Below are 10,905 nucleotides of genomic sequence, written 5' to 3' on the forward strand. Positions count from 1 at the left end.
TGCAAAAATCCTCACCAAAATATTGGCAAACTGAATACAGTAATACATTAAGAAGATCATACACCATGATCAAGTGGGATTCATACCAGGGACACAGGAATGTTTCAACACCCACAAATCAGTAAACGTGATACACCATATAAACACAAAAGGAGGAACAAAAACCACATGATCATCTCTATAGAAGCAGAGAAAGCATTTGACAAGATCCAGCATCCATTCATGATAAAAATTCTCAATCAAATGGGTATAGAAGGAAAATATCCCAACATAGTAAAGGTCATATATGACAAACTCACAGCCAACATCATACTCAATGGGGGAAACTGAAAGCCATCCCACTGATAACAGGAACAAGACAAGGATGCCCACTCTCTCCACTCTTATTCAACATAGTACAGAGGTTTTGGTCAGAGCAATTAGGCAGGAAAAAGAAATAAAAAGAATCCAAATAGGCACTGAAGAAGTGAAACTTTCACTCTTTGCAGTCGACATCATTTCTATATATAAAATGTTTAGAAAACTCTAAAGAATCCATTGGAAAACTCTTAGAAATAATCAACAACTACAGCAAAGTTGTAGCATACAAAGTCAATGTACAAAAATCAGTGGCATTTCTATACTCTAATAACGAACTAATAGAGCAAGAACTCAAGAATACAACCCAATTTACAATTTCAACAAAAAGATTAAAATATCTAGGAATAAACTTAACCAAAGATGTGTAAAACCTATACAAGGAAAACTATAGGACATTACTGAAAGAAATCGATAATGACAAAGAAATGGAAAGATAGTCCATGTACACGGATTGGAAAAATAAACATAGTTAAAATGGCCATACTACCTAAAGCAATCCACAGATTCAATGCAATCACAATCAGAATCCCAATGACAATCTTCACAGAAATAGAACAAAGAATCTTAAAATTCGTATGGGGCAACAAAAAAACCAGAATAGCCAAAGCAGTCCTGAGAAACAAGAAGAAAACTGATGGTATTGAAGTCCCTGATTTCAGAACATATTACAAAACTGTAGTAATCAGAACAGCATGGTACCAGTACAAAAACAGGCACACAGGTCAGTGAAACAGAACTGAAAGCCCTGAAATAAAACCACACATACATGGACAGCAAATCTTCAATAAAGGAAGCAAGAGGGGCTGGCCTGGTGGTGCCGTGGTTAAGTTTGCACGTTCCTCTTTGGTGGCCCGGGGTTGGCCAGTTTGGATCCTGGGTGTGCACATGGCACCACTTGGCAAGCCATGCTGTGGTAGGCATCCCACATATCAAGTAGAGGAGGATGGGCACAGACGTTAGGTCAGGGCCAGTCTTCCTCAGCAAAAAGAGGAGAATTGGCAGCAGACATTAGCTCAGGGCTAATTTTCCTCAAAAACAAATAAGTAAATAAAAAATAAAGGAACCAAGAACATAGAATGGAGTAAGGAAAGCCTCTTCAATAAGTGGTGCTGAGAAAACTAAAGAGCCACGTCTAAAATATGAAAGTAGACCATTATCTTTCTCCATAGACAAAAATAGACCCAAAATGGATCAAAGACTTGAATGTAAGACCAGAAACTATAAAACTTATGGAAGCAAATATAGGCAGTACACTCTTTGTCATCAGCCTTAAAAGGATCTTCACAAACATAGTGTCCACTCAGACAAGGGAAACAAAAGAAACAATAAACAAGTGGGACTTCATCAGACTAAAGAGCTTCTGGAAGGCAAAGAAACCAAGATCTAAATGAGAAAACAACCCAGGAACTGAGAGAAAATATTTGCAAATCATATATACGATAAGGGATTAATCTCTGCAATATATAAAGAGCTCACACAACTGAACTATGAAAGAATAAATGACCCAATCAATAAGTGGGCAGAGGATATGAAGAGACATTTTTCCAAAGAAGATATACAGATGGTCAATAGGCAGATGACAAGGTGCTAAACATCATTAATCATCAAGGAGATACAAATCAATGCTACAGTTAGATATCATCTTATGCCTGTTAGAACAGTTACAATGACCAAGACAAAAAAATAAATGTTGGAAAGGTTGTGGAGAAAAGGGAACCCTCATCTACTGCTGGTGGGAACGCAAACTTGTGCAGCCACTTTGGAAAACAGTATGGAGATTTCTCAAAAAGTTAAAAATAGAATTACCATATGACCAGGCTATCCCACTACTGGGTATTTATCCAAAGATCTTGAAATCAACACTAAGCGACGTATGCACCTCTATGTTCATTGCAGCATTATTCACAATAGCCAAGATGTGGAAGCAACCCAAGTGCCCAACGACTGATGATTGGATAAAGATGATGTAGTATATATATACAATGGAATACTACTCCACCATAAAAAGCACATAATCGTCCCATTCACAACCACATTGGTGGAACTTGAGGGCATCATGTTGAGAGAAATAAGCCACACAGAGAGAGAAAAGAACATATGATTTCACTCATATGTGGAATATAAACAAACTTATGGACAAAGAGAACAATTTAGTGGTTACTGTGGCAGCAGGAGAGTGGGTACAAGGGGTGCGGTGGCACATCGATATGGTGTTTGATAAGTACTGATGTACAACTGAAATTTCACAATGTTATAAACTAGTTTGACCGCAATAATTTTTTTTAAACTGGTTTTTTGGAAAGTTCAGAAAAGGTGAGACAACATGAGTGACATCAGCCTCATGGTGGAATTTTCCCCCTTGTCACTCCCCTCTAAGTTACAGCCAAATGGACATGCACTGACCAACATAGGATTTCCTATACAGCAGTAGAGGATGCCTAAGAGATCCATGCGTCTATACATCTGAATGTGGGTGGACTCAACCCCCAGTAAGCAGTGGAACTAGGGGAGAAGCCCCCACCACCCTCCCTGAGTGGCAGCAATCCAGGTTGTGGATCCTCACACAGTGGCTTGCACAAGTGGTGAGGACAGCCCAGCTCACCTGACTGCCAGTGGAGCATGGATGGTGGCAGCCTGGCCTGTGTGACTGCTGGCACAGGGGAGGTGGCCTGGCCCACACAACTGTGAGCAAACTGGGTGGGGGCAGAAGAAATAGCCCCTTTGCCCCAGCACTGGCAGGTGGAACCTGTGACCAGAGGCTTCAGGAAACACAGCAGATCTGGTGACCTAGCCCCCACTGGTGGCACCCCCCAACACCAGCTCAGCTGGAGATACATATAGTTCTCCAGGTCCCTGGCAGGGATAGTGACACCTATGAACCCAGCACCCCTGGCAGCAGTGCAACGAGCACCTTCAGACAACCCAGGACAAGCATCACTGGTCATGATGGGGCAGCAGCATCCAAGCCTATGGGAGCCAACAGAAAGCCAGTGGGGTCTCAGATAAACCAGCTTCTCTATACCTGGAAGACCTAGAAAAAGAACAAACAAAGCCCAACGTCAGGAGAAGGAAGGAAATAATGAAATCAGAGCAGAAATAAATGAAACAGGAAGTAGAAAAACAATAGAAAGGATCAATGAAACTAAGAAGTGGTTCTCTGAGAAGATAAACAAAATTGACAATATCTCAGCCAGATTCAGAAAAAAAGAGAGAAGACTCGAATAAATACAATCAGAAATTACAGAGCAGTAACTACAATGGACACTGCAGAAACACATTGGATTACAGAAGAATACTATGAAACACTATATGTCAACAGACTGAATAGCCTGGAAGAAATGGATAAATTCTTAGAACCATATGACCTCCGAAAACTGAATCACGAAGAAATAAAGAATCTGAATACACCAATCACAAGCAGAGATTGAAACTGTTATCAAAAGCCTCCCAAAGAAAAAGTCCAGGACCATACAGCTTCTCTGGTGAATTCTACCAAACATTCAGAGAAGATTTAATTCCTATGCTTCTCAAACTATTCTGAAAAATTGGGAGGATGGGACACTTCTGAATTCATTTTCTGAGGCAAACATTATCCTGATATGAAAACCAGACAAGGATGACACAAAAAAGGAAAATTACAGGCCAATATCAGTGATGAACATAGACGCAAAAGTACTCAACAAAATATTAGGAAATTGAATACAACAATACATTAATTGGATCATAGACCACGATCAGGTGGGATTTACTGTAGGGGTGCTGAAATGGTTCAACATTAGCATATCCATCAATGTGATGTACCACATTAACAAAATGAAGAATGAAAATCACATGATCATCTCAATAGATGGAGAGAAAACATCTGACAATTTCCAATATCCATTTATGATAAAAACTCTCAATAAAATCGGTATAGAGGGAAAGTACCTCAACATTACAAAGGCCATATAGCACCAACCCACCGCCAACATCATACACAGTGGTCAAAAAGTGAAAGCCATTCCTCTGAGAACAGGAACAAGACAAGGGTGCCCACTCTTGCCACTCTTCTTCAACATAGTACTGGAAATTTTAGCCAAACAAGTAAGGCAAGTAAAAGAAATAATAGGTATCCAAAAAGGAAAGGAAGAATTAAAACTGTCACTATTTGTGGTTGACATGATTCTATATACAGAAAACTGTAAAGAATCCAACAAAAAACTATTAGAAATAATCAACAAATACAGTAAAGCTGCAGGGTACAAAATCAACATTCAAAAATCATTTGCATTTCACTCCGTAATGGGGGCCTGCAGTTTGCCAGTTTGGATTCCAGGCATGGACCTACACACCGCTCATCAGGCCATGCTGTGGTGGCATCCCAAATAGAAGAACTAGAATGATTTACAACTAGGATATACAACTATGTACTGGGGCTTTGGGGAGAAAATAAAAGAGGACGGTTGGCAAAATATGTTATCTCAAGGCCAGTCTTCCTCACACACACAAAATCACTTGCATTCCTATACACTAATAATGGACCAGCAGAAAGAGAAGTCAAGACTATAATCCCATTTACAATTGCAACAAAAAAGAATAAAATACCTGTAATAAATTTAACCAAGGAGGTGAATGCCATATACTCCAAAAACTATGACATTAATGAAATAACTCAAAGAAGACAAAGACATGGAAAGATATTCTATTCCCATGTATTGGAAGAATAAACACAGTTAAAATGTCCATATTACCTAAATCAATCTACAGACTGATCTACAGATCAATCTACAGATTTAATGCAAACACGAATGGAATACCAATGACATTCTTCATGAAAAGAGAGAAAAGAATCTTAAAATTTATATGGAAAAACAAATGACACTGAATAGCCAAAGCAATTCTGAGGGAGGAAAAAAAAAAAAAACACTTGGATGTATCATGCTCCCTGAACTCAAAATATACTACAAAGCTGTAGTAGTCAAAACAGCATGGTACTGGCATAAAAAACCCAGATATACAGATCAATGGAACAGAATTGAAAGCCCAGAAGTAAAACCACACATCAAGGGACAGCTAATCTTCAACAAAGCAGGCAAGAACACACAATGAAGAAAGGAAAGTCTCTTCAATTAATAGTGTTGGGAAGATTGGACAGCCACATGCAAAAGAATGAATGTAGACCATTGTCTCATGTGATACTCAAAAATTAACTCTAAATTGATTAAAGACTTGAATGTAAGACCTGAAACCATAAAACTCTTAGAAGAACATATAGGCAGTACAGATTTGACGTAGGTCTTAGTAGTATCTTTCTGAATACCATGTCTCTACAGGCAAGGGAATCAAAAGACAAAATAAAGAAATAGGACTACATCAGACTAAAGAGCTTCTGCAAGGCAAAGGAAACCATCATCAAAATGAAAAGACAACGTACCAATGGGAAGAAAATATTTGCAAATCATACATCTGACAAGGCGTTACTTTCCAAAATATATAAAGAGCTCATACAACTCAATAACAAAAAAAAGAATAATCCAATCAAAAAAATGGACATAGGATACGAACAGACATTTTTCAAAGAAGATATCCAGATGGCCAATAGGCACACAAAAAGATGTTGGACATCACTAAGCGTCAGGGAAATGCAAATCAAAATGACAATGAGGTATCACCTCACACCAGTCAAATGGCTATAATTACCAAGACAAAAAATAACAAATGTTGGAGGGGATGTGGAGTAAAGGGAATGCTCTTAAACTGGTGGTGGGAATGTAAACCGGTGCAGCCACTATGGAAAACAGTATGGAAATTTCTCAAAAACTTAAAAACAGAAATACTGTATGATCCAGCCATTCTGCTACTGGGTATTTATCAAAAGAACATGAAATCACTAATTCCAAAAGATATATGCACCCGTATGCTCACCACAGCATTATTCACAATAGGCAAGATATGGAAGCAACCTAGGTGCCCATCAAGGGACAAATGGATAAGAAGGTGTCGTGTATATATATACAATGGAATACTACTCACCCATCAAAACAGACAAACTCATCCCATGTGAGACACCATGGATGGATCTTGAGCAAAACAAGTCAGACAGAGAAAGAAATACTGTATGATTTCACTCCTATGTGGAATATAAGCAAACACATAGATGAGACTAGATTAGTGGTTACCAGAAGAAAAAGGGATGAGGGAGGATGAAATGGTAAAGCCACATATGTATGGTGACGGATAAAAAGTGAATTATTGGTGATGAACACAATGCAGTCTAAAGAGAAACTGAAATATTATGATAGACACTTGAAATGTATACAAGGTTGAAAGCCAATATGACCCAATAAAATAATTATATATATATATATAAATACATATATATACATATATATATTTAAATACAGACAGTGACCACTAAAAATAGGCACATATAGAAAAAGCAAGTTAAAATGGAATTTTAAATAAATATTATTAACCCCAAAGAAGAAAAAAAGAGAAAGGGGAACAAAAGCCAAATGGAAAAAAAGAAAACATACAGTAAAATGGATGACCTAAATCTGTCAATTATTAAATGTAAAAGGATAAAATTCTCCAATTGAAACTTAGAGTTTGTCATAACAGATAGAAAAACAGGATTTAAAAAGAAACAAAAGAATATCTTAAATACTCAAAATCTTTGTTAAATTCTATCATACATAGTTTCCTTATTTTGACAAATATTTTGAATGGCTGCATAGCACTCTAACTTATGGTTATAATAGAATTAATCATGTTTAGGTGATTATGATTTTATACATTAAGTTTGACAACATATCTAAGGTCTTTTACTGTCACAGAACTATACACTGAAAAGTGGTTAAAATGGCAAATGTAATGCCATGTATACTTTCCAAAATAAAGTAAAAGAATGATGTGCTTATCTACCACATGGACGAACTTTGAAAACCTCATGCTAAGTGAGAGGAGCTAGACATAAAAGGACACATATTGCATGATTCCATGTAGACTGAATTTCAAGACTCAGCAAATCCATGGAGACAGAAGACGGGTTAGTGGTTTCCAGAGTATGGGAGGACCAGGGATAGGAAGTGACAGCTAACAAGGACAGGGTTTCTTACTAAGGTGATAAAATGTTTTGGACTTAGATAGTGGTACTGATTTGTACAACCTTGTGACTATAGTAAAATGTTTTCTTTTGAGTACATTTTTACAAGGTGAGTTTTGGGGCTGGCCCAGTGGCATAGTGGTCAAGTTCAGCACACTTTGCTTTGTTGGCCCAGGTTCACAGGTTTGGATCCCAGGCATGGTCCTACGCCACTCAACAAATCATGCTGTGGTGGCATCCCACATACACAATAGAGGAAGATGGGCACAGATGTTTTCTCAGGGCCACTCTTCCTCAAGCAAAAAGAGGAAGACTGGCAACAGGTGTTAGCTCAGGGCCAATCTTCCTCACCAAAAAAAAGAAAAGAAAACACTGAATTTTATGATCATGAATCTATCTCAACTTAAAAAGTAACGTAAAAATTTACAACATAAATTCCTTACCATCACGGTGCTCTCATAGGTCATCAGAGTTTAATCACAACCCGACAGTGGTGACTGCAGTCAGAATGACATCACTGCCGTATAAAACACCAAGTCACATTATCTGAATCTCCCTAGTGGCCTTCGATGCATCTATTCCTATTCAGGGTTTACTTTACTTACCAGAAGGAACGTAAAAGTGTCAACTATGTCATTTGAATCTTTTTATCACCCCGAATACTAAGATGGCATGGTCTGGAATATCATAAGCACTTACTAAAAATCTGATTATTCTACCCCAAATTCTAGTTCTAGACATTTCTTAAGAAAATACTGAGAGAAAGAAATGCATGTACGAGTATGTTCAATACTTAGTTTTTGACACCCAAAACCCAGAAACACAAAACTCTAACAGGGAACAGGTTAATTAATTTGGTTCTGCTACATGATGGCAGGTACAGCATTATTAATCAGGATGATACTGGTCCAAGTGTAAAATATGCACCCATAACTGGCGAACGGTATCCAGTTGAAACTTAAGACATAGATTCTGTTCTCAGATTTTCTAAAAGTAACTGCTCTTAGAGTTCATGACATTTTAATGTCTTGACTTTTTCATCAGTAAAACTAAGAGTATGAAGATCACCTACTAAGCATGAATATCTTGGAGAAGTATAATCTACATAAAAACTTAATAATATGTTGTAATCCTATATAAATATGTTAGATATTTTTACTGAAGAACATTGCGTGTCCTCTAATTCGGTATTATAAAAGAAAATTATTCTTAGATTAAAATTGTGCTTATCAGCCCTGCTCTGATAATGCTCACAAAACAAAGGGAAAAAAAATCAGGACTTTTGCTTGAGAATGCATTTTTAATTCATAAATCAAGAGCTTCTAGAAAAGAGGAGGAGGAAATTTCCCTCCCACCGAAATGCAGCAGAATCAAAGAGACATTTGTGAATCACAACCTGCCCAAAGAAGCTGATGTGATCAAGCGTCTCATAAGTGAGAACATCAGTAAGACTCTCAGTGCCCTGAAGCAGCAAAGAAAGACGTGGGGAAATACAATGATTCCTTATTTTCTTCTATTTCAATCAGTATTTGGAAATTTTTTGGGAAGACAACTAAAAATCAGATATTATTGCAAAGTTTTGTTAAGTTTTTCTTATATCAATAAGTTAAAATCAATGATTTTATGAAAAAAAAAACTATCCTCAATGTTGACTTTTGTGTGTAAAACAATTTTTCCCCTCATCAAGGTTCTTCTTTTGGGGATGGCAGGACTGAGGAGGAAGTCAGGAGGCACCAGGCTGTTCTTGGGGCACAGAATGACTCCTTTACACGACACTCTCCAGGTCCACACCCGCCCTGCTCATACACATAAACAGATGGAAAAGAGGACAGAGCCTGGACCACGGGAATAGGTTTACAGCACGTTCCTGGGGTCCGAGCTCTGGGAACCCCGAGGCTCTGAGACAGTAGCCGCCCCTCAGAGCTCCCAAGTAGAGAACTCCCCAGGCTTTCCCAAACTAACCTCGGTGCCCCCTGGCTGGAAATCTTCCTTTAGGGCTCAATGTCCTACTTCCCTCTTGCAGCCAAGCAGCTGTGAGGAGAGAAGAGGAGGAAGCGCCAGGGAACCCAGAGCCACCAGACAGTGACGCCACAGAGCCACAGCCATCACACCCGCACAGGTGAAGGACATGCAACCAAATCCCCGTCACCCCAGCACAGCCACGCACCTGTCACAGCCTCGCAGCCACACCCACGGCACGGAGGCGCATCCCACCGCTCACTCGCGTCTCTCACACACACACCCCGCCACAAGCATCCCGTCTGTCCCCACAGACACACACCGTCCTCTGCCGTTCAGGCCCGAGAGTCCTGTGAGGACTGGCGTCCCTACTACCGGCCTCAACGCTGTGAGCGCTTCCGCCGCCACCCCACCTGGTTCACGTCGGGCTCCGAATTGACTCGCTTCACAGGATTCCCGCCTCCTGTGCTAACACATCCACAAACGAGCTCCACTCACCTTGCGAAGAGGGAGAACCGCGCGAAAACGGAATGGAAGCCGAAGATCTGGCGTGACTGCTGCCGTCTGGGAAGTGTCGCTCCAACCTGAACATCTCTGGGCGCCGCGGCTCGTCCGAAAGGCCACCGAAGCGCGGAAGTCCCGGTGGAACGGCAGCGCGAGAACCGCCCGGAGGCCGGCCCGAGCGCAGGTCTCTCAGCCAGGAGCGCGACGCGAGGGCGCGTGCGCGGGCACGGAGCCTGCGCGGAGGCCGCTGGTGCGCGTGCTCGGTCCAGAGGCGGCGCTGCGTCCAGGAGGCCGAGCAGGGCGGCCCGGCGCCGGCTCCGAGCGTCCGGCCTGTGCGCGCAGAGCCGCGCGGGAGGTCGGCGGGGCGGCCCCGGGGCGAGAGCGCACGGCGGGTGTGAGCTCTGAGGGCGGGGGCCCGGGCGAGTCCCCTCAGGCGGCTGCAGCCTGGGGACAGCACGTGGGGCAAGTAACTCTGGATCCCGCCGGGGTTGAGCTGGTTTATTCAGTGTCTGTTAGCTGCGTTTAAAGGGTGTGCAGGAGTGAAGTAATACGCATTTACTTAATTCTTTAGGATAAGCTATAATAGTGAAAATGGAATGGATAATTAATTGTAAAAGTTCTGTGGTGAAAATTTTGTAGATATTTTGTAATTTTGATTCAGGGACAGATTTTCCAAGCATGCCCAAAGAGAGGAATGTTATTAAAATTTTAAGAGTTGACTGGATAATTATTTGTAATCATCCTAATCACTTGAATGCAAATCAATTAATAAAAGTTAATCCTAGACAAAGATTTGATAGACTTATTTTTTAAAAATATAATGAGCACACTGATAGTAATCTTAATTCCATTTTTCCTCAATAAGATAGTTGTCAGTAGTCTAAGAGGAAAGGGAATGGTGAACTACCATAGGACCCAGCTATCCCACTACTGGGTATCTCTTCAAAGAGCTTGAAGTCAGCAATTCCAAAAGTCCTGTGCACCCCAATGTTTATTGC

General features: G+C 40.4%; 1 long non-coding RNA gene across 1 annotated transcript in view; it reads right to left on the reverse strand.

The window, feature by feature from the left end:
• The window catches only part of LOC111772046 (uncharacterized), a 31,260-nt gene extending 20,873 nt beyond the window's left edge, over window positions 1-10,387 (reverse strand). Inside the window, exon 1 of the long non-coding RNA XR_011435950.1 lies at window positions 9,902-10,387. This is a non-coding gene — a long non-coding RNA (uncharacterized lncRNA). The remainder of the gene's footprint in view (window positions 1-9,901) is intronic.
• Window positions 10,388-10,905: the final 518 nt, after the last annotated feature.

The sequence above is a fragment of the Equus caballus genome, unplaced genomic scaffold (assembly GCF_041296265.1).
Source record: "Equus caballus isolate H_3958 breed thoroughbred unplaced genomic scaffold, TB-T2T haplotype1-0000016, whole genome shotgun sequence".
Taxonomy (NCBI): domain Eukaryota; kingdom Metazoa; phylum Chordata; class Mammalia; order Perissodactyla; family Equidae; genus Equus; species Equus caballus.